The 24,044-nt window shown below is 37.0% G+C and overlaps 1 protein-coding gene across 1 annotated transcript in view; it reads right to left on the bottom strand.

Annotated features, from left to right (window-relative positions):
- Positions 1–24,044, bottom strand: part of ADGRL3 (adhesion G protein-coupled receptor L3) — a 900,477-nt gene that overhangs the window by 825,474 nt on the left and 50,959 nt on the right. The gene's annotated exons all lie outside the window — the stretch shown is intronic.

Genomic DNA, 24,044 nt, shown 5'->3' with positions numbered 1-24,044 from the left:
ATAAGGAGAACCTGACATTACACAAAACAGTTCAGTGAAAGTGTTCCTGACACAGCCTCACAATGATGCTGTATAAATTAATATTTATATTTATGCTTTGCCTGCAATATATGAAGTGCTTCTTCAGTGTTCTAAACAGTGATATGCCAGGGAATGCAGGAAGTGACACATCACAGGAAAGCAGAGAAAAAAGATGAGGAGGGTGTACACAGTGGAAGAAGGATGGAGACAAACACTCAAGCTATAATTTTAGAAATTATTTTCTTAATTATTTAATTACAAATAGATTATATCACATATTCAAAAACAAGGTAAATGTTCAATATACAATGTGTCCATTACCACTAATGAAGACAAGTACAAAAGATATGTGTTTATGCTAAAGTTATTTCAAAATGTATAATTATTCACATGGTTACAGATTTTTGATTGTTCACCCTCTAGACTATAAAAACCAAAGCCAACATCTGATTAAGTTATGGTACCCTGTAATAAATCATTTGAAGTCATTTATTTGGAAATGGAACCCTTTCTAACCTTTCCTAGTATTAAAACATATCAATCTAATCAATTTAACTTTCAACAGATATTACTTTTCTCTTCCTGTCAAAATGTACAATGGGTTTTCTACTCAACATAAGCTTTTTAGCTACAGAAGTAAAGAACTCTGCTATTTAAGGATTTGATTTTATTATTATTTTTAATGTAGCAATGGTTGTCCTGATGGTTATTATTTGGCTGAATGAATTGAAGTGAGGCTCCCTGGGCAGCCGCTGACATAATGACTGATTGTATGCAGAGCTGAGAATGTGAATGATAAATTTTGAAAGACTCTGGAATTTGTGAACAACAAAAGTAGCTACAGTTCCTAAAATCTAACCATTTGTTCTCCACAACAAAAGAAGACTCAAAGGCTTTTGTTTAATGAAATGATTCAAAAACAGGATACAGAGGAATTAAGGGTTATCTTTACTAGCACAATACAGCAAGCAGCTTGTGTGCCCAAGGAGATGGATCACAAATGTAGGCTGGTTAACACAGCATAGATAGTATTAATCTGATTCTATCCCCTTAATATTATTATGATAGTCGCATGACAGCTTTCGTAATATCTTCATGCTTTTACTAAAAAAAAAAAAAAAAAAAAAAAGCACATAGAAATAGGAACAATTTAAATAACTTTCACATGAACAAGTTTATAATGAATTCCAGAACATTTAATAATTAAAACATGCTCAAATTAGTTTGCAACAAACATGTCAAAAATCATTAAAAATGTTTTTTTGTTGTTTTTTTGTTTGTTTTTTAAATAGCTGAAATCCTTGGTTATAATATGTACTAACTATGTAATCTTGAGGAGCTGATTCTCCTCAAACCTTTTTCCATGCATGTAAAATGGCAATTTGGAAGATTATACAAAATTCTAAAAATAAAACACATAACAGAAAGCCTGGCAAATGGTAAGTGTTTTAATAACTGAGTGGTGGTGGTAACAGTGATATATGAGTATTAAGGACCATTCTAGAAGGTATCTTATTTAAACTTCACAAGAATCTCCTGACTTAATTAAAACAAACCCTTGAAGGATATCAAAATATACTACCCCAAAATATGACTACAGGAGTTCAAGATATCTTACCACAAATTATACTGCTCTGAAACATTGATTAGTTTCAGCTATAGGCATATGAAAAACAGCAAATGCAGGGACAGGCTTTCTCTGAATTTCTCTTATCTGCCTAATGATAGATCTCCCAAGAGAAACTCAACGTCAGAAATCACTTCCTGGGAACTTCATCCCCAAGAAAGACTGACTTTTGTCACAGGACAGGGGACTAAAAGTTGACACCACACCAAGACAAACCAAAGTTTGTCTCAAACTATCATCCCCACATCTATTTTTCCAAGGGCCCATTCATCTTCCCTAAAATCATCTATTCTCTCCAATTTATAGATATAAATTCCCCTACCCTTTCTCTATTAAGATGGCAGTCAAGACTGAATTCTAAGCCACTTCAGGGAGTTACTACTCATTTTTCTCTGGATATCTCCTATATACACATGAGGTATACAAGGTAATAAACTTCTTTTGTTTTTTTCTTGTTATCTGTCTTTTATTACAGGAGTTCACAGCTCTGAACTTACAAGGGTAGAGGGAAAATTACTTTTCCTCCCTTATACCCACATATCAAAAAGGAGAGAAGAGGGTATTCCAACTAAGGTAAAAAATAAGGTAGTAAAACTCAGTAAGTTCTGTCTCCTCAAAAACCCTCCTTTTCCCCAGGACACCCTGTGCCTTCAGTTATAGAAACATGATTCAACAAAAATACAGAAGGGAATAAGACATCAAGATGACAGAGGAATAGCTGAACATGGACTACTTCTCTCTCCAGACATACATTAGGAATACATATTCAAAAGCAGAGGATCTCACAGAGCACTAGCTGAAAGCTGGCAGGAGTCCCTGACCACCAGAAAGGAATATAGATCCACACAAAACTTGGTAGAGCAAAGGAAGGAAGGGAAAATGAGGAGGAGAAAAGAGGAGGAGAGAGAGCAGGACTGGACCTGTACCTGGGGGATAGAGGAACTGAAGCAGGGGTGAGATTCCCACATTAAAGTAATAGTTTGGGACAGAGAGGAGGCATATGGGATCTTGGAGAGTGAAGCAGCTGATCTGTGACAGTCTGAATGGAGTGAGAACCATACAGAAAATCTGTACTGCAGCCCTACATAACCTCAACAGGGATGTGGGTCCTCTAGTTAAGGAAGAGGATCAAAAAACTTTCCACCAGCTGTACAAGCTGCAGAGTAAATCCATATGATCAACCAAGTAGACTACCTGTGGTGGATTCATTTTGATGTATGGCAAAACCAATATAATATTGTAAAGTCAAAAAATAAAATAAAAAGAAAAAAAATGGGAAATAAATAAATAAAAGTGCTCACACAAAAGAAAAAGCCCTAGCTCTGGCAACTGTGGGCATTGGAGGCAAGTACACACAGAAGCAGAGTCAAATTAGAGTCTGAGTTGTCCCCACAGCAGGTCCAGAGAATAGTATAGTATTGGAGGGCCTTCTAGGGAGGTGGAGGTGGAACTACCACTTATATACATTTTTCTCCTTCCTTTTTTCCCTTTAGGATTTTCTTTTTCACATTATTCATGTTCTTTATTATGTCTTTAATTTTTATTTTTTATAACTTACTTTTTCTGATGGGGAACACGTGTACACCTGTGGAGGATTCATGCTGATGTATGGCAAAACCAATACAGTATTGTAAAGTAATTAATCTCCAATTAAAATAAATAAATTTATATTAAAAATAAAAATATATATATTTTTTACTACCTAAAAGAAAAAGTCTTATTTCTAAATAAATTCATTAATTGTTCTCCCTTATTTCTACAGTATTGATCTCTTCTTTTTTGGCTCTTGTTTTTATCCTTTTTTTTTTTCCTTCTTCTTCTTCTTCTATTTTTACTTATTTTCCCTTTGTAAGTGTGCAAGTTTCTTTGGGTGTCCTTGGCTATTGAGGGGTGCTTTCATTGTTACCCTAGGGGTTTTGTCTTCTTTGCTTTGAGGCCTGTGAAGTCTTGATGCTACAATAAAGTGTCAGGCCTGAATCCCCAAGGTGGGAGATCCAAATCTAGGACTTTAGACTACCAGAGAACTCCTGACATCATGGACCATTAATCGATGAGACCTCTGCATTAAAACCAAGCCCCACCCAAAGGCCAGAAATCTCCAGTGCTGAATGCCTCATGCCAAACCATTAGCAAAACAAAAACACAACCCTCCCCTATAGTAGAAAGGTTACTCAAAGTGATACCGAGCACATAGACACCCCAAGACATACTACTGGACATGTCAATGCTCTTCACAGAGATAATATGCAGCTCCATCCACCAGAACACAAACAAGTACTCCCAACAAAGAAACCTTCACAAGTCACTGTTTCAAGCTCACCCATGAGGGGAAAGACTCCACAATTAAAAGGAACTATGACCCCCGACCCCGCATGCAGAAAGGAGACCCCAAACACACTAAATTAAAAAAAATGAAAAGACAGAGAGACATGCAGCAGATGGAGGAAAATGGTAAAAATCCACAACACCAAACAAATGAAAAGGAAATAAGCAATCTACCTAAAAAGAACTCAGAGTAACAATAGCAAAAATGATCCAAAATCATGGAAATAAAATGGAGGAACAGATAAATAGATGGGAGACACAGATCAGAAAAGATACAAGAAATGTTTAACAAAGAACTATAATAATTAAAGAACAGACAATCAGCAAAGAGCAACACAATAACTAGATTAAAAACACACTAAAGGGAACCAATAAAACTAATAGTAGTCTCATCTGAGGCAGAAGAACAAATAAGAGAACTAGAAGAAAGAATGGTGGAAACACTGAAGCAGAGCAGAATACAGCAAAAAAGGATAAAAAGAAATGGGGACAATCTCAGAGATCTCTGGGACAATATTAAGTGTACCAATACTATAATTATAGATTCCTCTTTTTTCTCAAGTGCATATGGAAATGCCTACAGGATAGATCACTTCTTGGGTCATAAATCAAGTCTTGGTAAATTTTAAAAAACTGAAATTATTACAAGAATCTTTTCTAACCACAATGCTACAAGAATATATAACAACTACAAGAAATAAACAACCAAAAAAACCCACAAAATTTATGGAGGCTAAACAATGAGTTGCTTAATAACCAACAGATCACTGAAGAAATCAAAAAGGAAACAAAAATATACCAAGAAACAAACGACAATGAAAACACCACAACTCTAAACCTATGGGATGCAATAAATGCAGTGTTAAGAGGTAAGTTCATAGCAGGGAATTTTATAGCAATACAAACCTATCTCAAGAAACAAGAAAAACATCAAACGAACAACCTAACCTTACACCTAAAGCAACTAGAAAAAGAAAAAAGAAAACCCCAAAGTTAGAAGAAGGAAATAAATTGTAAAGATCAGTGCAAAAAGAAATGAAAGAGACAATAGCAAAGATGAATAAAACTAAAAGCTAATTCTTTGAGAAGATAAACAAAATTAACAAATCATTATCCAGATCCATCAAGAAAAAGAAGACCCAAATCAATAAAATTAGCATGAAAAAGATTTACAATAGACAAGTGAGAAATACTAAGGATCATAAGAGACTACGACAAGTAACTATATACCAATAAAACTGACAATCTGGAAGAAATGGACAAATTCTTAGAAAAGTACAACCTTCCAAACCTGAACCAGAAAGAAACAGAAAATATAAACAGACCAATCACAAGCACAGAAATTTAAACTAATAGAAAATTTAACAACAAACAAAAGCCCAGGGCCATATGGCTTCACAGGTGAATTATACCAAAAGTTTAGGAAAAAAGCTAACACCTATCCTATTCAAGTTCTTCAGAAAATAGCAGAGGAAGGAAAACTCCCAAATACAATCTATGAGGCCACCATCATGCTGATATCAAAGCCATGAAAAGATGCCACACAAACAGAAAACAAGGCAATATCACAAATGAACACAGATGCAAAAATCCTCAACCAAATTCTAGCAAAAAGAATCCAACAAGACATTAAAAGCATCATCAGTTCAGTTCAGTCCAGTCACTCAGTCGTGTCTGACTCTTTGCGACCCCATGAATCGCAGCACGCCAGGCCTCCCTGCCCATCACCAACTCCCGGAGTTCACTCAGATTCACATCCATCGAGTCAGTGATGCCATCCAGCCATCTCATCCTCTGTCGTCCCCTTCTCCTCCTGCCCCCAATCCCTCCCAGCATCAGAGTCTTTTCCAATGAGTCAACTCTTCGCATGAGGTGGCCAAAGTACTGGAGTTTCAGCTTCAGCAGCGTTCCTTCAGAAGAACACCCAGGACTGATCTCCTTCAGAATGGACTGGTTGTATCTCCTTGCAGTCCAAGGGACTCTCAAGAGTCTTCTCCAACACCACAGTTCAAAAGCATCATACATCATAATCAAGTGAGCTTTATCCCAGGGATGCAAGGATTCTTCAATACAGGAAAATCAATCAGTGAGATACATCATATTAACATATTGAAAGATAAAATTCATGTGATCATCCCAATAGATGCAGAGAAAGCTTTTGATAAAATTCAACAACATTTATGATGAAAACCCTGCAGAAAGTATGCATAGAAGGAACATACCTCAACATATTAAACACTGTATGCAACAATCCCACAGCAAACATCATCAGTTGTGAAAACTGAAAGTTCATTTTAGTTAGCTCAGTCGCTCAGTCGTGTCTGACTCTTTGCGACCCCATGAACTGCAGCATGCCAGACTTTCCTGTCCACAACAACTTCCGGAGTCTATGCAAACCCATGTCCATTGACTCGGTGATACAATACAACCATCTCATCCTCAGTCGTCCGCTTCTCTTCCCACATTCAAACTTTCCCAGCATCAGGTCTTTTCCAATGAGTCAGCTTTAAGCATCTGCTGGCCAAAGTATTGGAGTTTCAGCTTCAACATCAGTCTTTCCAATGAACACTAAGGACTGATCTCCTTTAGGATGGACTAGTTGGATCTCCTTGCAGTCCAAGGGACTCTCAAGAGTCCTCTCCAACACCACAGTTCAAAAGCATCAATTCTTCAGTTCTCAGCTTTCTCTATAGTCCAAATCTCACATCCATACATGACTACTGAAAAAACCACAGCCTTGACTAAATGGACCTTTGTTGACAAAGTAATGTCTTAGCTTTTTAATATGCTGTATAAGTTGGTCATAACTTTCCTTTCAAGGAATAAGCATCTTTTAATTTCATGGCTGCAATCACCATCTGTAGTGATTTTGAAGCCCAGAAAAACAAAGTCAGCCACTGTTTCCACTGTTTCCCCATCTATGTGGCATGAAATGATAATACTGGATACCATGATCTTAGTTTTCTGAATGTTGAGCTTTAAGCCAACTTTTTCACTCTCCTCTTTCACTTTCATCAAGAGGCTTTTTAGTTCTTCTTCACTTTCTGCCATCTGCATATCTGAGGTTATTGATATTTCTCATGGAAATCTTGATTCCAGCTTGTGCTTTCTCCAACCAGGCGTTTCTCATGATGTACTCTGCATATCTGAATGGTCTAGTGGTTTTCCCTACTTTCTGCAATTTAAGTCTGAATTTGGCAATAAGGAGTTCATGGTCTGAGCCACAGTCAGCTCCTGGTCTTGTTTTTGCTGACTGTATAGAGCTTCTCCATCTTTGGCTACAAAGAATATAATCAATCTGATTTCGGTGTTGACCATCTGGTGATGTCCATTTATAGAGTCTTCTCTTGTGTTGTTGGAAGAGGGTGTTGGTTATGACCAGTGCATTTTCTTGGCAAAACTCTATTAGTCTTTGCCCTGCTTCATTCCATATTCCAAGGACAAATTTGCCTGTTACTCCAGGTGATTCTTGACTTCCTACTTTTGCATTCCAGTCCCCTATAATGAAAAGGACATTTTTTCGGGTGTTAGTTCTAAAAGCTCTTGTAGGTCTTCATAGAACTGCTCAACTTCAGCTTCTTCAGCATTACTGGTTGGGGCATAGACTTGGATTTCTGTGATATTGAATGGTTTGCCTTGGAAACGAACAGATATCATTCTGCTGTTTTTGAGATTGCATCCAAGTACTGCATTTCGGACTCTTTTGTTGACCATGATGGCTATTCCATTTCTTCTGAGGGATTCCTGCCCACAATAGTAGATATAATGGTCATCTGAGTTAAATTCACCCATTCCAGTCCATTTCAGTTCGCTGATTCCTAGAATGTCGACATTCACTCTTGCCATCTCCTGTTTGACCACTTCCAATTTGCCTGGATTCATGGACCTGACATTCCAGGTTCCTATGCAATATTGCTCTTTACAGCATTGGACCTTGCTTCTATCACCAGTCACATCCACAGCTGGGTATTGTTTTTGCTTTGGCTCCATCCCTTCATTCTTTCTGGAGTTATTTCTCCACTGATCTCCAGTAGCATACTGGGCACCTACTGACCTGGGCAGTTTCTCTTTCAGTATCCTATCATTTTGCCTTTTCATCAAATCCCTTATCATTATACAGTGGAAGTGAAAAATAGATTTAAGGGCCTAGATCTGATAGAGAGAGTGCCTGATGAACTATGGAATGAGGTTCGTGACATTGTACAGGAGACAGGGATAAAGACCATTCCCATAGAAAAGAAATGCAAAAAAGCAAAATGGCTGTCTGGGGACGCCTTACAAATAGCTGTGAAAAGAAGAGAAGCAAAAAGCAAAGGAGAAAAGGAAAGATATAAACATCTAATGCAGAGTTCCAAAGAATAGCAAGAAGAGATAAGAAAGCCTGCTTCAGCGATCAATGCAAAGAAATAGAGGAAAACAACAGAATGGGAAAGACTAGAGATCTCTTCAAGAAAATCAGAGATACCAAAGGAAAATTTCATGCAAAGATGAGCTCGATAAAGGACAGAAATGGTATGGACCTAACAGAAGCAGAAGATATTAAGAAGAGATGGCAGGAGTACACAGAATAACTGTACAAAAAAGATCTTCATGACCAAGATAATCACGATGGTGTGATCACTGACCTAGAGCCAGACATCCTGGAATGTGAAGTCAAGTGGGCCTTAGAAAGCATCACCACGAACAAAGCTAGTGGAGGTAATGGAATTCCAGTTGAGCTATTTCAAATCCTGAAAGATGATGCTGTGAAAGTGCTGCACTCAATATGCCAGCAAATTTGGAAAACTCAGCAGTGGCCACAGGGCTGGAAAAGGTTAGTTTGCATTCCAATCCCAAAGAAAGGCAATGCCAAAGAATGCTCAAACTACTGCACAACTGCACTCATCTCATATGCTAGTAAAGAAATGCTCAAAATTCTCCAAGCCAGGCTTCAGCAATATATGAACTGTGAACTTCCTGATGTTCAAGCTGGTTTTAGAAAAGGCAGAAGAACCAGAGATCAAATTGCCAAAATCTGCTGGATCATGGAAAAAGCAAGAGAGTTCCAGAAAAGCATCTATTTCTGCTTTATTGACTATGCCAAAGCCAGACTGTGTGGATCACAATAAACTGTGGAAAATTCTGAAAGAGCTGGGAATACCAGACGACCTGATCTGCCTCTTGAGAAATTTGTATGCAGGTCAGGAAGCAACAGTTAGAACTCGACATGGAACAACAGACTGGTCCCAAATAGGACAAGGAGTTCGTCAAGGCTGTATATTGTCACCCTGTTTATTTAACTCATATGCAGAGTACATCATGAGAAATGCTGGACTGGAAGAAACACAAGCTGGAATCAAGATTGCCAGGAGAAATATCAATAACCTCAGATATGCAGATGACACCACCCTTATGGCAGAAAGTGAAGAGGAACTCAACAGCCTCTTGATGAAAGTGAAAGTGGAGAGTGAAAAAGTTGGCTTAAAGCTCAACATTCAGAAAACGAAGATCATGGCATCTGGTCCCAACACTTCATGGCAAATAGATGGGGAAAGAGTAGAAACAGTGTCAGACTTTATTTTTCTGGGCTCCAAAGTCACTACAGATGGTGACTGAAGCCATGAAATTAAAAGATGCTTACTCCTTGGAAGGAAAGTTATGACCAACCTAGATAGCATATTCAAAAGCAGAGACATTACTTTGCCAACAAAGGTTCGTCTAGTCAAGACTATGGTTTTTCCTGTGGTCATGTATGGATATGAGAGTTGGACTGTGAAGAAGGCTGAGCACCGAAGAATAGATGCTTTTGAACTGTGGTATTGAAGAAGACTCTTGAGAGTCCCTTGGACTGTAAGGAGATACAACCATTCCATTCTGAAGGAGATCAGCCCTGGGATTTCTTTGGAAGGAATGATTCTAAAGCTGAAACTCCAGTACTTTGGCCACCTCATGTGAAGAGTTCATTCATTGGAAAAGACTCTGATGCTGGGAGGGATTGGGGGCAGGAGGAGAAGGGGACGACAGAGGATGAGATGGCTGGATGGCATCACTGACTCGATGGACGTGAGCCTCAGTGAACTCCAGGAGTTGGTGATGGGCAGGGAGGCCTGGCGTGCTGCGATTCATGGGGTCACAAAGTGTTGGACATGACTGAGAGACTGATCTGATCTGATCTGACTCTGCATATAAGTTAAATAAGCAGGGTGACAATATACAGCCTTGACGTACTCCTTTTCCTATTTGGGACCAGTCTGTTGTTCCATGTCCAGTTCTAACTGTTGCTTCCTGATGTGCATAGAGGTTTCTCAAGAGGCAGGTCAGGTGGTCTGGTATTCCCATCTCTTTCAGAATTTTCCACAGTTTATTGTGATCCCCACAGTCAAAGGCTGTGGCATAGTCAACAAAGCAGAAATAGATGCTTTTTTGGAACTCTCTTGCTTTTTCAATGATGCAGCAGATGTTGGCGATTTGATCTCTGGTTCCTCTGCCTTTTCTAAAACCAGTTGAACATCTGGAAGTTCATGGCTCATGTATTGCTGAAGCCTGGCTTGGAGAATTTTGAGCATTTCTTTACTAGCATGTGAAATGAGTGCAGTTGTGCAGTAGTTTGAGCATTCTTTGGCATTGCCTTTCTTTGGGATTGGAATGAAAACTAACCTTTCCCAGTCCTGTGGCCACTGCTGGGTTTTCTAAATTTGCTGGCATATTGAGTGCAGCACTTTCACAGCATCATCTTTCAGGATTTGAAATAGCTCAACTGGAATTCCATCACCTCCACTAGCTTTGTTCATAGTGATGCTTCCTAAGGCCCACTTGACTTCACATTCCAGGATGTCTGGCTCTAGGTGAGCGTGAGTGATCACACCATCATGAAAGTATTTCCTCTAAAAGCAGGTAAAAGGCAAGAGTGCCCATTATGATTCAATATAGTTTTAGAAGTCGTAGCTAGAGCAATCAGAGAAGAAAAAGAAATAAAAGGAAACCACATTGGAAAAGTGAAAGTAAAACCCTCACTGTTTGCAGATGACATGATACTATACATAGAAAACCCTAAAGATGGCACCAGAAAATTAGTAAAACTAATCAAAGAATATAGCAAAGTTGCAGGATATAAAATTAATACACAGAAATCCCTTGCATTATTATATGCTAACAATGAAAAATCAGAAAGAGACATTAAGGAAATAATCCCATTCATCACTGCAACAAAAAGAATAAAGTACCAAGGATAAACCTACGTAACAAGTTCAAAGGCCTGTATGGAGAATATTATAAAATGCTAATGAATGAAATCTAAGATGATACAAACAGATGGAGAGATATATTATGTTCTTAAATTGGAAGGATCAATATTGTGAAAATGACCAAAGCAACCTAAAGATTAAATGCCATCCCTATCAAACTACCAATGATATTTTTCACAGATCTAGAATAAAAAATTCAAGATTCATATGGAAACACAAAAGATCCCAGTTAGCCAAACAAATTTTGAAAAAGAAGAATGGAGCTGGAGTAATCAACCTGCGCGACTTCAGGCTTCAGACAAAGTTACAGTCATCAAGACAGTATGGCACTAGCACACAAGCAGAAATACAGACCAATGGAACAAGATGGGAAGTCCAGAGTTAAACCACATATAAATGAGCACCTTGTCTTTAACAAAGGAGGCAAAAATATACAATGGAGAAAATTTAGTCTCTTCAATAAATGGTGGGGCAAAATCTAGACAGCTTTGTGTAGAAGAATGAAATTAAGACACCACCTAACACCATACACAAAGATAAACTCAAAACATATTAAAGACCTAAATGTAGGACCAGAAACTATAAAACTCTTAAGAGGAACACAGGCAGAACACTCTTTGACATAAATCACAGCAAGATTTTCTATGACCCACCTCCTAGAGTAATGGAAATAAAAACAAAAATCAACAAATGGGACCTAATTAAAATGAAAAGTTTTTGCACAGTGAAGGAAGCTGTAAATAAGGTGAAAAGACAACCTTCAGAACAAGATAAAAAAAATAGCATCCGACAAAGGATCAGTCTCCAAAATATACAAGCAGTTCACTTAGCTCAATAATAGAGAAACAAACAACCCAGTCAAAAACTGGGCAGAAGACATAAAGAGACAGTTTTTCCAGAGAAGACATAAAGATGCCTAATAAACACATGAAAAGATGCTCAACACCATTCATTATTAGACAAATGCAAATGAAAATTAAAATGAGTTATCACCTCATATGGGTCAGAATGGTCATCATCCAAAAAGTCTACAAACATTCATTGCTAGGGAGGGTGTGGTGAAAAGCGAACCCTCCTACACTGTTAACAGGAATGCAAATTGCTATCAGCCACTACGGAGAACAATATGGAGATTCTTTTAAAAACTAGGAATAAAATTACCATATAACCCAATAATCCCACTATTGGGCATTTACACTCAGAAAACCATAACTGGAAAAGACACATGTACCTCAATGTTCATCACAGCAGTATTTACAATAGCTAGGACATGGAAGCAACCTAGATGTCCATGGATAGATGAATGGATTAAAAAGGTCATGGAACGTATAGAAAATGGAATATTACTCAGCCAGAAAAATGGAATATTACTCAGCCATAAAATGGAACACACTTGATTCAGTTCTAATAAGATGGATGAAGCTACAGAGTGAAGTAGGTCAGAAAGAGAAAGACAAATATCGTATATTAATGGATGTAATGGAATCTAGAAGGATGGTACTGATCAGCTCCTATCTGTAGGGCGGCAATGAAGATGCAGACATAGAGAACAAACTTGGGACGGAGACGCTGGGATGAATTGAGAGAGTAGCATGGAAACATATACATTACCATATACAAAGTAGATAGCCACTGGGAAGTTGCTGTGTGACTCAGGGAGCTCCAACCCAGTGCTCTGTGTCAACCTAGTAGGGTAGGATGGGGTGGGAGGTGAGAAGAAGGTTCAAGAGGGAAGGGGACATACATAACCCACTCCAGTATTCTTGCCTAGAGAATTCAATGGACAGCAGAGTTTGACAGGCTACAGTTCATGGAGTCATAAAGAGTCTGACGCAACTGAGTGACTAACACACATGCGCGCATGCACACACACGACGGAAACCAACACAGTATTGTGAAGTAATCATCCTACAATTAAAAATAAATAATTGTTTAAAAAAAACAGAAGGGGAAAAATCTTTTGTTAATCTTATGTTAGTACATAAGATCTGCAGTCTCACACTTTACAAAAATTCAAGGCAGAAACTTAAAAATGCAGCAGATTTTTATCACCATTACTAATAAATTAGAAATCAACCTTCAGTGTTTTTGTCTTCCCTACAGTTTTCAAAGTACATATAAACATCACCTTTCTATTGACAAAAGACTTGAAATCTGTAACTTGGCATACAATATGGAAGGCATAGGACCAAATACAAAAACTGATTAGGTGCAGTCTATTCAATGCAATTAAAGGGACCCCAGAAACATTTCTGGTATCCAGCAATGATTTTTAATGTATCTATTCAGAAACCAGAATTATCCATTTTATCCAGGAAATAAAACAACACTTTAAAAATAAATAGCTACCTATGCAATTAAAAAGCACAACAAACAGTATCAATCATGGTGCCTGATCTATTGTTTTCATGTTATTAATATTTATAGGGTTTCCAAGGTCACACAGTGGTGAAGAATCTGCCTGCCAATGGAGGAGACACAAGAAACTCAGGTTTGATAATTGGGTTGGGAAGATCCCCTAGTGAAGGAAATGGTAACCCCTTCAGTGTTCTTGCCTGGAAATTTTCATGGGCAGAAAAGCCTGATAGGCTACAGTCTATGGGGTTGCAAAGAGTTGGACACAACTGAGCAACTGAGCAAATAGGCACACACACACACAGGCATAGTTTAAGGAGGTATAGGGAGAATATCAACTGCTATAAAACTGATGTTCTCTTTGCAAAATACTTTGGTGAGAGTTTTCAAATAATATCAATATGTCAAATATACCATAATAAAGCATTTTTAATTCCACAGATATAATTAATGCAACTTTAAAGTAGGGAGCCAAAGAAGAGAGATATAAACTATGTATTTGAGCACTGCTACTTTCACAAGAAGCATTTTATAAACACAATTTAACAAGCTTTGCTTTGTATAAAGTAAGCTACTTACTTTCAAAAATACCGGTACACAAAATCATATCTTATAATGATAAAATATTTTGGAAATAAAAGTCTTCATCTCCAAATGAAGTTTGAAGTAAAGCCTTTTGCTATTTACACTTTCTCAAGACACTGTTTTGACATGAAGTAATCCTGGTTTTCTGGGAAAAGAAGACCAAATAAATCCCTTAATTCTAATCCAGTATGTATCATCCTTACTGCAGATGGATTTTAAATCCTTAAGCAATTGATCTACCAAAATATTAGGCAAAGCACTGACTCCCAACTGCTGATTTTTATTTCATGTATTGACTGAATTTACAAATCTGTTGAAAAGCACACCAGGGCTTCTCAGAAGTTCCCTCACGACTGGGTTAACAGACATTTACCATGAAAAGGCACTGAGTTTTTCTTTGTTCCTAGCACCAGAATTTGTTAACCTGAGATTTGATCTGGGTAAAGAGTCAGTCTACCTTCTGTCTCATTTCCTATAACTCAACCTTTCATGTTTTTGTCCTGATATTTCATCACTGCACTCAAGTTTCCTTCATCACATCACCTGCTGAAGTGGCAGGGGAAAAAAATAACAGTGTTATTAAGCTAGCTTTGTTTAGTTTCTTATCAGAAAAATCCAATAGCCTCTATTTCATAGCATCCTTTTCATACTGCACACATCCATACAACAAAGCCACAAAAACCAGTCTACTTTAGATGAGACACCATGGCAAAGTCCACTTAAAAACACATAACATATATTATCAATTCCATACTGAATAGAGTCTCTGTTAATGCACATGTGAGCGCTAAGTCGCTTCATTAGTGTCCAACTCTTTGTGACCCATGGACTGTAGCCCACCAGGCTCTTCTGTCCATGGGATTCTCCAGGCAAGAATATTGGAGTGGTTTGCCATGCTATTCTCCACTCTGTTTATAGCCCCCATGTATTATGTAGAGATCAGCTGTTTCATCAGAAACTTGGTGATGTGTGAAAATATCTTTATCAAAGCACAGCTATTATTAAGTGCAATTACAAGAATTTATTTTTATTACTTGCTTCATATTTGTGATGTCTATATTAATCGAAAATAATTCTCACACACACACACACACACACATATATATAATCTGAAACATCATAAATGGAGCATAGACTGAGGCTTAAATTAGCCATCAGTATTGAACAATGTCTAACATCACATAACAGTTCTACGGAAAAGGAAAGGGAACTAACAGTTTGGGCACATCTATTCCCAATTTGTAAAACATTAAGACACCTTTCATTATAGGGTGGAGTATTATTTTAGAAGCCATTTTATGACTCATATTTCAAAAAATACATGATGCCACTGCTTATACGATAGAACATAATTTTATGCACCATTAAGGGGAAACGCATGTTACCAATTACATTGATAGACTATCAAATATTATAAGGCATCCATTTTCAGATACACAAAAATAAGAATATAATGTATGCCTTTGAGTGGATAAATTATAGTATGTTCCAGTCACTGTACAAAACTCTTAAGGTCATTACCATTTTATCCCTGAAAACCACAAGACAGCATTTCATACCTATGAAATAGAGAAAATGGCAGAGGGAGATTTACTTACTTGTTCTAACAGAACAACTAGGAAGGTTACAGTTAGGATGTTAAATTAATCCCACATTGGTTGAACCTTCCTCAATTCCTACTGCTTGCTAGGTCTGAATTCTCATCAACAGACTTGAAATTGGATTCACTTATTAAAAAGCGAGTAAACAAATACCTGGGGGCAATAGATTATACCTCTCTATTTTGTCACTTTCTTCTAAGTATTATCAACTAGTATAGCATCAATCAGACTATTCCTATCTGAGTTTATTAATTTCTGATTAATGAATGCAGTTGTGATGCACACAGATAGGTAAGGTATTAGCTAACATCATATTCAGTACTGCAGTATATATCATCACAAGTAAAATAAATCATAAGTCTAAATTCTGAGTACCTCATCTATTTAAATATTTCCATTTACAGGAAAAGGTAGAGTTTCAATATCATTGTGAGGAAATGAAAATAAATCCATTTGGAAATGTCTGAGCAACTGCTTTAAATCATATGACTCGCAAGTGAATCAAGAAAGCTTTATTCAAAAATCATATTTAATATAAACCTAGTAGAATATCTTAGGTGTCATAATGGTTTAAAAGACAAAAGAGGAAGGGGAATGCTACTGTTCTCTCCACTCCAGATACCTTCACTCTTCCTTCTGATGAGTCCGCTCCATGTTTTTTCCCCTCAGTATAACCAGTGTTTGGTTTTGACTTGGTGTCTTTCATTTCACAAAACTCCCAGCTGGTACATAACCTATCTCAGCAATCCACCACCTCTGTTTTCTGCACATCCTGGCTTTGCTGAGGCAAGTGCTCGGTGCTGATAACTAGCTGTGTTTGTAACTGAAACAGAGGAAGAAGAGGTTCACCTGACAGTCTGTGAAATCTCTCCTTACTATTCCCTTGGAGCCTCAAATTGGACAGGTAGTCTCAGGAAATTATAGTCAAGCCACTTGAGTACATATTTTGTTAAAATGAATCGTGGTTGTTGGTCAAGGAGGTTCTATTTGCTTTCCCAGTGGTGCAATCTGAAGAAAGAGGCATTTTGAGAAAAGGCATATAAGAGAACATAGAAAAGTCTCTAAAATTCTCCTCCTTTGTCAGCTAGATTATTTCCTGCCTTCCAGCTTCCTCCTAGCTTTCAGGATTTTCTCAGACTCCAGGTCTCTTACTTTGCTATTAACAAAGAAAAGCCCTGGGGCAGACCTTCTTTATTTGACTGATTCACTCCTGTCCCACCATGCACTCATTGGATACACAGGAGAGTCATGAAGACTATATTGTTGGCAGTCTTAAGACTGCTTTTTTTTTTTTAATGCTCAAATTATGGATACAAAATTACACATACATACACAAGTATATTTTCATATAAACAAAAGGTAATTACAAACATGTACAAGCTCGCCATCTAATTGAACAATAATCTAATTTCCAAACACTATCGGTACTTTCTAGATAAACCGCAAAAAATGCTACTAGTTTTATAACTATAGTCCCAAAACCCACAGAGATTATTTTATTACCTTGCTTTCTTTCACCAAAGTTTGAAGACTTTCTCTTTGAACTAAACAAACTGGATTAAATACCCAGAATGATATTTTATACATGAGCCATAATGAAAAAAAAGTATATTTCAGTATATATAAGGTAGTTTTAATTATGAAGAGATCACAGACACTGTATAAGTTATAACTGTTTTTGTATTTAGGTTTATATTGACTACACTATAATTGTGGCTCTATACTTTTGACCCTACAAACTCTAAGCCAGTCAATGGACACTGGCCATCTCATTTACTCTACTCTAATGGGAGCACTCTTTGCTTCTCCCTTCTTAGTTGCATGACTTAAAAATTGAAGGTGGTGGTTTAGTTGGTAACTTGTGTCCGATTCTTTGCGACTCCATGGACTGTAGCCCACCAGGCTCCTCTGTCCAGGGGATTCTCCAGGCAAGAATACTGAAGTGGGTTGCCATTTCCTTCTCCAGGGCATCTTCTCCACCCAGGGATTGAACATAGGTCTCCTGCATTGCAGGCAGATTAGACTTAAAAATTAATGTTAATTAAAACATTTTGTCTTTAGTATCCTATTACTATCTCCTTACATTATATTGGAATTACCAAATTTGCCTTTTCCTTCTTTTTAAAAATATATCTCACCTGAACAAAGATAATAATCATGGAGAAAAATTTTGGTATAGCAACATCCAAATATCTGGCTCATTCAAAAGTTTGAAAAAATTGACTTAGAAGTTCTGAATCTGATAGCATAAGAAAAAAATACTATTATGTTCAGTTCAATTCAGTCGTTCAGTCGTACCCAACTCTTTGTGACCCATGAATTGCAGCGCACCAGGCCTCCCTGTCCATCACCAACTCCAGGAGTTTACTTAAACTCACATCCATCGAGTCGGTCATGCCATCCAGCCATCTCATCCTCTGTCGTCCCCTTTTCCTCCTGCTCCCAATCCCTCCCAGCATCAGAGTCTTTTCCAATGAGTCAACTCTTAGCATGAGGTGGCCAAAGTACTGGAGTTTCAGCTTTAGCATCACTCCTTCCAAAGAAATCCCAGGACTGATCTCCTTTAGAATGGACTGGTTGGATCTCCTTGCAGTCCAAGGGACTCTCAAGAGTCTTCTCCAACACCACAGTTCAAAAGCATCAATTCTTCGGTGCTCAGCTTTCTTCAGAGTCCAACTCTCACATCCATACATGACCACAAGAAAAACCATAGACTTGACTAGATGGACCTTTCTTGGCAAAGTAATGTCGCTGCTTTTGAATATGCTATCTAGGTTGGTCATAACTTTCCTTCCAAAGAGTAAGCATCTTTTAATTTCATGGCTGCAATTACCATCTGCAGTGATTTTGGAGCCCCAAAAAATAAAGTCTGACACTGTTTCCACTGTTTCCCATCTATTTCCCATGAAGTGATGGGACCAGATGCCATGATCTTAATTTCCTGAATGTTGAGCTTTAAGCCAACTTTTTCACTCTGCTTTTTCACTTTCATTGAGGCTTTTTAGTTCCTCTTCACTTTCTGCCATAACTTATCTATAAACATGTCTTTTATAATATAAATCATGAGCATGTCATAAAGACAACTATTGCCATAATTTATATCTATATAATTTAGTACACAACATGTTAATAGTCTTCTAATGTTGCAAGTGACCAGGGAAGCAAAATTATCTACATCATGTTTATATAAGTCTGGTACAATGATAAGTATCTTATTAGTCAAACATGAAGTGAGAGAGAAAGATGGTGCAAAGTGTAATAAGCAAACACTTCTCTCAAATGATGCTAATACTTTCTGTGGGTGATTTTGAATGGAAAGAGAGCAGTATCTGAGCCTATGAAAGAAGAAAAGCTTGGAAATAAGAAATTAAGGGAAAACATGATAAGGCTATTTAAAATTACTAGAATTCTTCAGTTGTGCTACATCATGGCAATGTGCACCTCCAAAATACATGATAATACATATACATACCTAGGTGTATATAACATTCTGTGTGTATATATGCACATGTATGCATAATTTAATTTAATTTTTTGCCTAATTTATTTTGACCTATCCTGTTTTCATCATTAGCATCTTGATGGAGGAAGCAGGCAAGGATAACAAGTTTAGCAGAACTTGCTTCTATTATGTGAAATACTTTGTTAAAATGACATTATTCTAAAGATTCAGAACCACTGAAAAAGCACAAGAACTAAAACAGATAAAAAAGTGGTTTTCATTACCAAGTCTTCAGTATGGGACTAGTCTCTCACCCCCATGATTCTACATAAAATGAAGCAATTATCTCCTATTTACTTTGAGCAGTTGTGGGAGATACCAGCCACACAACTGCTCTCAGTCACACTCTACCTGGCACAGTCTCTATTATGAATATACAAAATGATAACATTTATTTATGGTCTATTGTTCTAGTTAATGATATGGAATTGGGGGCAGGGGTGGAGTACTGGGTGACTTTAGAAAAACATTTGTGCAATCTATTATACTTCTGTTTTTGAATGCTGTTATGTCAGGACCTGATGCCAAGATATCTGAAAGCCATTTTACTACCTACAGTTAGCAAAATTATATACAAAAGCCCCTGAAAAGAGAAAAGGTCCTTGATGATTCAGTTGAAAAACCAAATCATCACAGGTACCACCTTCTTTCGGAATTCTTTTGAAGTAAGCAAGTGTCCTTTGGATAGGGTCACTGCTAGCTTGAACTTCTGTTATATAGAACCAAAAGCTGCTAAACCAAGGAGATATCTTAAGGACTAGGTTAAAAAATCCATTTATGAAGGGAGGCACATTGCAGCTAGAAAGCACAGAGAAACATTTTTCTCCCAGCAAAACTTCTGATGGCATACTATTACTATTGATGGCACAGAACTGAGAAAATGGTCCTCTCCAGCAGGCCATTAGGGTAAGGTCTAAACAAATTACGTTATAGTCTGCTTCTGGGCTCAGACCATAAAGAATCTGTCTGCAATGCAGGAGACCCAGGTTCAGTCCCTGAGTCAGGAAGATCCTCTGGAGAAGGGAATGGCAACCCATTCCAGTATCCTTGCCTGGAGGATTCCATGGACAGAGGAGCCTGGTGGGCTGTAGTCCATGGAGTTGCAAAAGAGTCAGGTACTACTTAGTGACTAAACAACAATAAGGACGAGGAGGTGAATGTCAGTATTCAAAACATTAAAAAACACGTATGCTAAGCCCTCTCAACCCATCAGTAGTCTCACTGTCCATGAGCTCCAAAAATAAAACAATTAAGACTACAGTGAAAATCTGTGGTTGTCAACTCTGCATCCATTATCTTTTAAATAATACCCCAAATTTCTCAGCAATAGGAAACTGGTCTCATACTCATTGAAACATAACCCTTTATTGATTGAAGTCAATTAGTACGTGCCATCCTCACTGACCTACAGATGGACTGGGATAGGTCTCTTCTCCCAGTCAGGCCAGTTGGAGTCAATAGCATTGATCCTGGGACTTTTACAAAACAATATGGGAAGAAGATTTTTCTCCTCTCGATCAGGATTTTAAAGAAAACTCCTGTAGTCCTACAGCTTGTAGCCACACCATCTTCGGGTCACTAGACTACAGAGTCAACAGTGAGGGAGAAGCACCAAGAAATAGAGAAAGAGAAATGCTAGTTCTGATCATAATGCTTGAAGCCAGATATATCCTTCAACTCACTAGTAAAATCAATACATTCACATATTTTATTAAGTTACCTAGGTCAGATTTTTACCTGTTCCTAAAATCATTATCACTACTTCAACTATAATACCTCAAAACCATTAATCATATTAAACAATTTAACTTACTAAAGTTATATAGTTCTCAAAGATACGTTTTCTCAAGCTACCAAAAAATCTGTATCCATCATCCTATATTTTCAATTTCTCCTAAAGAGGCAGAGCTATAAACAGTACCTTTGAAAAACATCACACAAGCATAGCCCATATTTTTATGCTTTTGATCACCACTGAGAAAGCTTACAGAATTCTTATACAATTTAATAAATCTACACAAAACAGTAACATTTATTCAAACAATCATTTTTCTATAATACAGAAAAAATATAGTAAAATTACCTCTAAACCCTTAGAGTGGACATTTTTACTTTCCAGGTTTTTTGTTTTTTTTAATGTTTCAGTTCACTTCAGTTCAGTTGCTCAGTCATGTCCACCTCCTCGCAACCCCATGAATTGCAGCACATCAGGCCTCCCTGTCCATCACCAACCCCTGGAGTTCACCCAAACCCATGTCTGAAGAGCACATTAAAGTTTTCCTCACCGGACAGGTATAATGCATTAAGATGAAAATCTTAATGTACAAGAAAAGGATGTGTCACCTTAACAAGAGCATCAAACATATTTATACTCTGGTGCAAGACCACAGTATAGAAGACTACATTAGTAATGGTCTATTATTAAAATACTAAGATGTTAAAGGGGGCAAATGATCATTGAAGTGCGCCTTCTACATAGCTACATTTCTACAATATAACTACAATATCCACAAGTAGTTTGCACTTGGACTGTTTCTACTTTGGTGTGTTATAATGTATCTTCTAGTCAAGAACTGAGAACTTGGTCTCTTCTACCTATGCAAAATCATGACTATAAAGAGCTCCATATTTATTGCTGATATTCAGTCATTAAATAAGAGTCAGTGAAAGTAAAGCTGGACACTGCTTTTTTTCTTATAAATTTAAGGAGTCCTTTGACTTTAGTAATTACAAAATTTCTTTAGTAATTTTAAGTCCTTTAGTAATTACAAAAGAATACAGACATCTTGGGCTTCTCTTGTGACTCAGCTGGTAAAGAATCTACCTGCAATGCAGGAGACCCTGGTCCAATCCCTGGGCTGGGAAGATCCCCTGGAGAAGGGAAAGGCTACCCACTCCAGTATTCTGGCCTGCAGAATTCCATGGACTGTATAGACCATGAGGTCACAGAGAGCCGGACATAACTGAGCAACTTTCACTTCACAGACACCTTGTTTACCAAAAACAAGAGCATAAAATTTGGGGAAAAAACAAAAAAAGAAATGTGCATAAAACTGGTGACCACATTTAAAAAGAAAAATTGTGGATTTTATAACTTTGAAAGAAATATTATTTCCAACACTATATATTGAGAGAAAGAATGTGTGTGTACTGAATTTGGGGGATTTTTTCCCCTCCTTTTCTTATTTTTTTTCAAATTAGGACTTCTAGAAATAACATACTGCTAAAAAAATCAATGAATATGATGAATTTACAAAAGAATTTACAAAGATACACAAGGTTCGTCTGGGTATACAAAAGAGGGAAAAATTCATGTCGGACTGAATTATTATATTTAACTATTTGCAGTTTCCCAATTCACTGGGTATTTATATACAACTCACCAATTTGCCTTAGTTACACAGATACCATCTTAAAGTGTCAGACTGAATTTATCTTCTTTCATTTTATGACTTCTGTCACGATCTGAAATGCTTTAAAATATTCTAGAAAAAACTTTTAAATTTTACTTCCAAAAAAACAGAATTGTTAAAAGTCAAACATTATTTTAAAATTTCATTGCCAAGACCCGTCGGCTTTCATGTCAAAGTGAAAAATCTTAACTGTTGGGAAAAAAAGAAAAAATACTAAACAAGTGACTCCAAGCTCCAATCAAAAAACAAACTTCGTTGTTTTGTTCTGGGGGATGACATGAATTTGGCACTGCAATCCATGTGAAATATTCTATGGGTTCACATATTTGAGCCAAAATGATAAATCAAGTTTCAAATAACTATATTTTTAAAAACACACTATATATCCCCATGCCAAGATGCTGTGAAACAGTTGACCACAAAGAGAATTAATTTTACAGCAGAATAAATCAAAGTATTTTAATATATTTAAGATCATGTTTATTTTTTTTTTAATTTTAAGAGAATTAAACACTCTTCTTCAGTTCTCCTATGCATGAGTTGCAGGAAAAAAAAAGAAAAAAAAAAAAGATAAGGAAAGTTAAACTAAAAGTCCAAGTGGAAGCACCAAGTAAAATAAAATGATTTTTAAATTCCTAAGAGGGAAGAGCCCCCTCTTTGTTCTTAATGGTACCATATTAATTAATTCAAGATCACTGGAACACAGGGAAAGCACCAAAAGAAGAAAGCATTTCACAAAACCTAAGATGATTTTTAACATAATGCTGAGCTCCAAACTGGATCCCTTTAAACCTCTGACTGAAGCAAGGATAAGTTAAAAGTGAGTCTGGAGAACACGTTTTCCTTTGTTTGCAACAATGAATGACTGTCCTGTTTCATAAGCCTGAAGCTTATGAAGTGGCACAGAAAAGCGCTGAGCAAGACACTGACACTCAGATTTGCAAAGTGGGACTGAGGGACAAGGCTGTTCCACAAGGGGACAGCATGAGGATCAATCCATGGACTATTTGGCAGTCTAGATACACAGCCAGGGAAACTGAAAAAAATTACTGATATGCATTTCATATTTTAGAAATTATATTTTGTCCAACTTAACATCAAGAAAATTACTTAAGTATTTCCAGCAACCAACAAAAATTGTAAGACATATACCCCTCATTTTACATATATAACTTAAAACTCAGCAGTATTCCAGGTATGAAAACTAAAACTATATATATATAATATATATATATATATTATATATATATATATCCCCATATATCTGCTCTTCCATTTGTTGATAAATATTCTCTATTTTTACTCAGTAAGATAAATGCATAATTTTTTAAGGTTGATTTAATCAGTGCAGGTGGTAAACTGTTCTGTTGTAATTAGCATCTGGAGACGGGA

Source organism: Bubalus kerabau, chromosome 7 (genome assembly GCF_029407905.1).
Source record: "Bubalus kerabau isolate K-KA32 ecotype Philippines breed swamp buffalo chromosome 7, PCC_UOA_SB_1v2, whole genome shotgun sequence".
In the NCBI taxonomy this organism is placed as follows: Eukaryota; Metazoa; Chordata; class Mammalia; order Artiodactyla; family Bovidae; genus Bubalus; species Bubalus kerabau.
Note: the sequence above shows the minus strand (reverse complement) of the source record. Positions and strands in the feature narration are given on the sequence as shown.